This window comes from Corylus avellana, chromosome ca2, assembly GCF_901000735.1.
Source record: "Corylus avellana chromosome ca2, CavTom2PMs-1.0".
NCBI classification, from domain to species: domain Eukaryota; kingdom Viridiplantae; phylum Streptophyta; class Magnoliopsida; order Fagales; family Betulaceae; genus Corylus; species Corylus avellana.
In genome coordinates this window covers 35,282,689-35,289,027 of record NC_081542.1, presented here as the reverse complement: position 1 = coordinate 35,289,027, position 6,339 = coordinate 35,282,689, and the positions used below count along the sequence as shown (strand labels likewise).

Sequence of the window (6,339 nt, the reverse complement as noted above, 5' to 3'; positions counted from 1 at the left end):
AACAATAATAGTACTATCCAATTCCATTATTTCATAGAATTAAACCTTCCATTATTCATATAAACCAACAAACCCTGACAAACATCTAATAATTCTTTGTGAAAATGTTACCCAATAGTTCAGAAAAAAAAGAAAACATTACCCAATAGAGCTATATGTCTTAGGCAGAGAATTGGTTGTGATGAAATAAATGATGGAAAAAAGAATCAAAGGGGTGGTGATCCGTTTCGGACGGGTGAAGGTGGGGCCGATATACCTTCTCGTAGGCTCCGGAAGGAAACTATTTTCTTACCAGTAATTATGTTCAGACCTTCAAAGCTGCCTTGTAATCTTGGTACTGTCTTCGTCAAGCCATCAAGGGATAAACTCTTCCGACCACCTTTGAGGACAAAGAAAGATCATATATAGCTCGTGAGAAATGATGTTGATATATATAATTATAATCAGAAAGAAAAAAAGGGGAGAAATGTTACCATAAGGAAGAGATGCAGAAGTTGGTGGAATATGTATTCCACCCACAAGAAGGAATATTGCTACCACTGTTGCCATCACCTTCGCCGGAAAACAACTCATCCTGTAAACCGGAAAACGCAAAGCTTGTAGAGTCTTCTCAGATGGAGAGATCCGGACTAGGGGTGCAAAGGCGGTTACGGTTAGCGGTTAGTGGCAATAACCGCTAACCGTACCCGCCCTAGCGGTTAGTAAATTTCACTAACCGCAACCGCTAACCGCCTAGCGGTTAGCGGTTAGCGGTTAGTGGCCGGTTAGCGGTTAGTGAAATAGATAACCGCCCGCTAACCGCTTTTTTAAAATTGGGCTTTTTTTTACCCTCATTTTTTTTTCTTGTATTTTTAATATCTTCTTGGGCCCAATTGCTATAAATATTTGAATTGTCATTGGATCATATGATTAAGTGTTGATCTTATAAACTTACAAACAAACAAAAATACTTCAATTGTAGTTATAAGTAACACATTGTTTAATCCAATGTCAATTACTTAATTTGATATTATATGAATCACATTGTCATTGTCATTGTACATGAATAATTGATTAAGTATTGGAAAATTGTAATTGGATCATATAGTTAAATATTTATCTTATACATTTATATTATTCAATATGCATATAATATAACTATAAGCAATTATATATATATATATATAATTCAAAATTGTTCAAAATTGTTAATTTTCTTTTTTTTTTTCTTTCAAAAAATGGTTAAATTTCTTTTTCTAAAAAATGTTCAAAAAATACATTAATACTTCAATTGTGATTATAAGTAACACATTGTTGAATCTAATATCAATTACTTAATTTGATATTATATAATCATATAGTCTCATTAAATTATATCATATGATTCATATGATTAATTATTTAAATTCTTATCATATTTACTTATAATCTTTTTTCTTTGAATTGAACTTAATATCTAATGGTAAATGGTAATGTTCAAACTCCTAAATCCTAAATTCCTAAAGTATCTAATAATGCTTTAATTAAATTGTAGACTTGTAGTTATAAGTAACATATTGTTTAATTCAATTGAATCAATTGTGATTATCATTGTACATGAATCATATGATTAACTTGTAGACTTATGACTTATGAGTTATGTCATATTATATATGTATTATTTATTATTATATAATCATATGATTTAATGATCAAGTCATCATGTGATATAATCATATCAATTATAGTGATAATATATAAATTACTAAAATTATAATGATAATACATTAATACTTAAATTATGTTTATAAGTAACACATTGGTCATTGTTTAATCCAATGTCAATTACTTAATTTGATATTATACGAATCATATCATCATTGTACATTAATAATATGATTCACTTGAAATCTTGAATAAAGTATTTGAATTGTCATTGAATCATATGATTAACTATTTATATTATACATTTATATTATTCATATACATATGTAGACTTATATAAACTTATAGGTTTATAACATACATTGGAAATAAGTCTCTAGATATTTAATTGTTGTATTAGTATGAATTAGTATACTTATGAGTTATGTCATATTATATATGTATAATTTGTTATTATATAATCAAATGATTTAATAATCAATCTCATGTGATATAATCATATTATAGTGATAATATATTAATACTCAAATTGTGATTTAATGATCAAGTGATTATATGATATAATCATATAAATTATAGTGATAATATATTAATACTCAAATTGTGATTTAATTATTTTTTTTAAAAAATTGTGATTTAATGATCAAGTGATTATGTTATATGTATAAATATTTTTATAATTATAATTATAAAAATATATTATATAAAAAGGCGGTTAGCGGTTAGCGGTTACGGTTAGTAGACCCAATAACCGCTAACCTCTAACCGCTAGGCGGTTATGGCGGTTAGGCGGTTAGCGGTTAATGCGGTTAGACGGTTAGACGGTTAGGCGGTTGGCGGTTATAGCGGTTAGCGGTTAGCGGGCGGTTAAAAACCGCCCGCCTTTGCACCCCTAGTTTCTTATGATTTCGTTACAAATGGTAAAAAAATTAAGTATTTAAAAGGTGTAAAAGATGGAGGGGGACATATGAAGTAAGGTGGAATACTAGTATGATCACAAAAATTTCATTTCATTTTTGAACTAAGAGATCAAGGTAGATGCTTAATTAACCTTAAAACACAGCAAATAAATTTGTTCTTATAGTTACATACAATTGTACGTGATAACCATATGTGACTATATGTTCCCAAGTAGGGAAACAAGATCTAGAATCTTGTAAATTAATGATCAGGCTTCTGAAGGCCCTTCTAGACGAAGGTAGTCGTACATGACTCCATGAAAATAGTTTTCGCTTTTTGTATGTCTAAGATAGATTGTGTTGTTTTCTTCATGGAGTGGATTGCCTTTTACATCAATGTTGTAAAGCCAATACAACCCATGGATTCTATGCCTCGCAATGGCGTCGTCCCTTCCAATATATCTTGTTGAAAAGTGAGCAGGTCTGGCATGTGCGTCGTTGAATCGAGCCTTACAATCCAATCATCAAATCATAAGCAAAATATTAGCCAAAAAAAAAAAAAAAAGTTATCTCATTTGATGGATTCGGTAAATGAGATAACTTGCTCTGACATGTGTTTTGTACATGTACTATCGCATAATGGGCTGATGCTAAGGCCAATTGGAATGTATAATTTCCGTTCTTGTTCACATTAACAAGTTCAAATCTAATCTGCCATGTTATTGATTCACATGTCCCATTATTTATATTCCTATAATGCATTATTAGAACCAAGAATTATGATAAAGAAAATAAAGAAGGGCATGCCCACTAGGGTTAGCTTAATGGTCAACTCGTTTTGGTTAATATCACAATATCGATTGTTCAAGTCCTCACTCAATCAATACACAGGTTCTTGTGAGTGGTGTCATGTATCCAAGGTTTATACAGGAGAAAAATACCTTGCTTTCTTTTTGCCACGACCCTACCTCTCTAGGAGCTACCAAACCAACATAAGTAGATTGCCCCAAAATTAAGCTCTTACTGATATACCTAATAAAGCAAGATAATTAAAATTATCTTATGTATAAAAAGGATTCAGCTCATGTTTAATTTTAGCTGGAATTGAAATTATTGGTATTGGAACACATGTTTCATGTGTTTTGTTACAAGACACGTGGCCCCTTTATTTTGAAGAAGTGTTTCAATCCCAAAGAATCTAGATTTAATTGAATTTATATCTAATTTGTTAGAATTGAATCCAAACTTAACTCGTCTAAAAAAAACTTTATGTGCAAGTAGAGAAGGGACATACTGGTCACTAACTAGCAGTTGACCCACAATGGTTCCACGTTGATCAACAGAAGGGAAATCTCTTGACTTAGTGAAATTATATGGCCAGCTGTCAACCTCAAGCAACATTTAAATAAAATCCAATTGTGAATTATTTCAAAATTTAGTTGAGATTCATAGAACATAATGCCTCAATTTAAACATACCTTCTCCTTAGCGTCTACCCAAAGCTTTTGATAATCATTTTGATGAGAAACCAAGTTCATATAGACGAATATAGGTCCAAAGACCTTTTTTCACGGCTCTCCATCTTTGAATTTCATCTCAAGATCCATTCCCGAATAGTGTGTGCTCATAAACACCTAAATATGAATAACCAAATTAGAAAGTTGACTATTGTAATAATTATAAAAGAAAAAAAAAATTATGAATGCCTAATTGTTTTTACTACGAATCGAGTTTATGCTTAATTTTGAATGTTGTTAGAAGTATTACAATATTTAACATAAGTCCCTTATAAATTGACGTGACAATCTACGTAATATTTAGTTATTTACTATGTCAGCTACTCAACAATTAAATGTATATATATTAAATTTTAGTACTTAATTTTTTTTTTATTCATATTATGGTACGTCACATGACACTCATATAAAATACTATGAGAATTTGTTTAGAAATTATACTAAAATTTGTAATCAAGCGTTTTCCTTTTAAACATTATCCCACCAGTCGTCATCTCCACTTATCATCTCAAAGAGTATTTGTTTAAAGAGTAATCATATGTAGTAGATTATTACATGACTATCATATAAGTTGACGATGTGGTAGTGAAAATAAGTCATTAAATTAGCACTTATTAAGCGTATGGATAGGTGAACTTACACAGAGGGCAGTGGGGCCGACATGAGAGGTGAGTTCTTGCTTGGTGGGCCCACCTAAATGAAACTCTTTAGAGGGTGTTATGATCTAGAATCCAACGGGTGGGTCAAGGGATATCCACCCATGAACTTTGGTGTCTTTCACATCTGACGAGTACTGGTACTTGTCGTCCACCTCTCCTCTAACTCTAGGATTGGTTGCATTCGTCAAAAGAACTGCCTCTAGGTAGGAGAGGACATGACTCTTTTCCCGGTCCTTCTGCATTGGCATGGTCGTCTGCTTATCGTCTGATAGTGCCATGTAGTAAAACCTGACCATTCATTTTCAAATACAATAATTATACTTATTCGCTTTTTAATATTCAATTTATTTTGCATAAAATGAAATGAACATATTTTATTTACTCACTTGTCCTTTTTTGAGCTTGTAAGCAATCCTAATATAACCCAAATCCACATTGGGCCATCCTTTAAGGCGCTCATATATATATATATATATATAATTCCATATTATAATTACATATTAGAATAACCACTTGTTAATTAGTTCCAAAATTGGTGAAATGAAAACACTTAATTGTACACGTACCTTTTGTCTACGTTTAAGGGGGCACTTCCTTTTCTACTGGATGAACCATTCCATGTCCGAGTAAATGAAAGTTCTACTTTGTCCTTGTTCTAGGTTATAATCCTAAATTTTGTTCTTGCGATTATGCAAATAATTCATATAGCTTAGGAAAAATGCATATTTTTAATGTAGCTCCTACAAATTCATGCGAGTAATTGATGTAACGTGTTCTAAGTAGCTTTATATGTCAACTACTTAAAATACAATATATCAGCTTATAATGTAAAGTAGGTGTAATAAATGATCAAAGTAAAATATTAGTATTAGATAATTGATTTACCTCTCAATGGAACCCTTAGGACCTTGATCTGGCTGATTCCAAGCTACATCCCAATAACTAGATAGAAGAAAGAATAATATATAAGATGGGAAAATCTAAAAGCAAGAATATTTAATTAAGTGATCAAATTTATATATATACCCCCTATTTTCTCTTTTATCATGATCCTCAAGTAAATTAGTGATACCATCATACTCTATTTGCAACACATTACCCACCCCCTGAAAAATTGATTAATGTTAATTTAGAGATATTTATAATAACCTTTTAGGATTGAGAAAGAAAAAAATGTAAATTCTATTGCTTCTATAAAAATAAATGTATAATAGAAAATCTTGTATTTTTCTAAATTAAGGAATTTAGATGATTTGAATTACCAAATTCCTTAATTTAAGGAATATGTTATTAATGCATTTACGTGGCGGGTATGCAACTTGACACCACCAAATTCTTGGTCTTTGACGTTCAATAGAAATTTCCTGCATTATATATAAATAATAAATTCTCAAACAAAAATATACCCCAATTTAATTACTTACTAGCTTAGAGCCCGCGCTGACGGGTTTTTTTTATTTTGTAATTTACTCAAAAAAAAATTAGCTACCAAAAATGACAAATGTTTTATTTTCTGCTCTTAATCAACTAATTAGCTACCAAAAATGACAAATGTTCATAAGATCCTTTTAAACCATAGTTTTACTCAATACATAGATTAATCAATGGCACCACTTCTCCTCCACTACACAATCCATTATG

The 6,339-nt window shown here is 30.7% G+C and overlaps 1 pseudogene; it reads right to left on the bottom strand.

The window, feature by feature from the left end:
- Positions 1-2,791: 2,791 nt before the first annotated feature.
- LOC132169654 (uncharacterized) lies at positions 2,792-5,776 on the bottom strand (annotated as a pseudogene).
- Between the last annotated feature and the right edge of the window lie 563 nt (positions 5,777-6,339).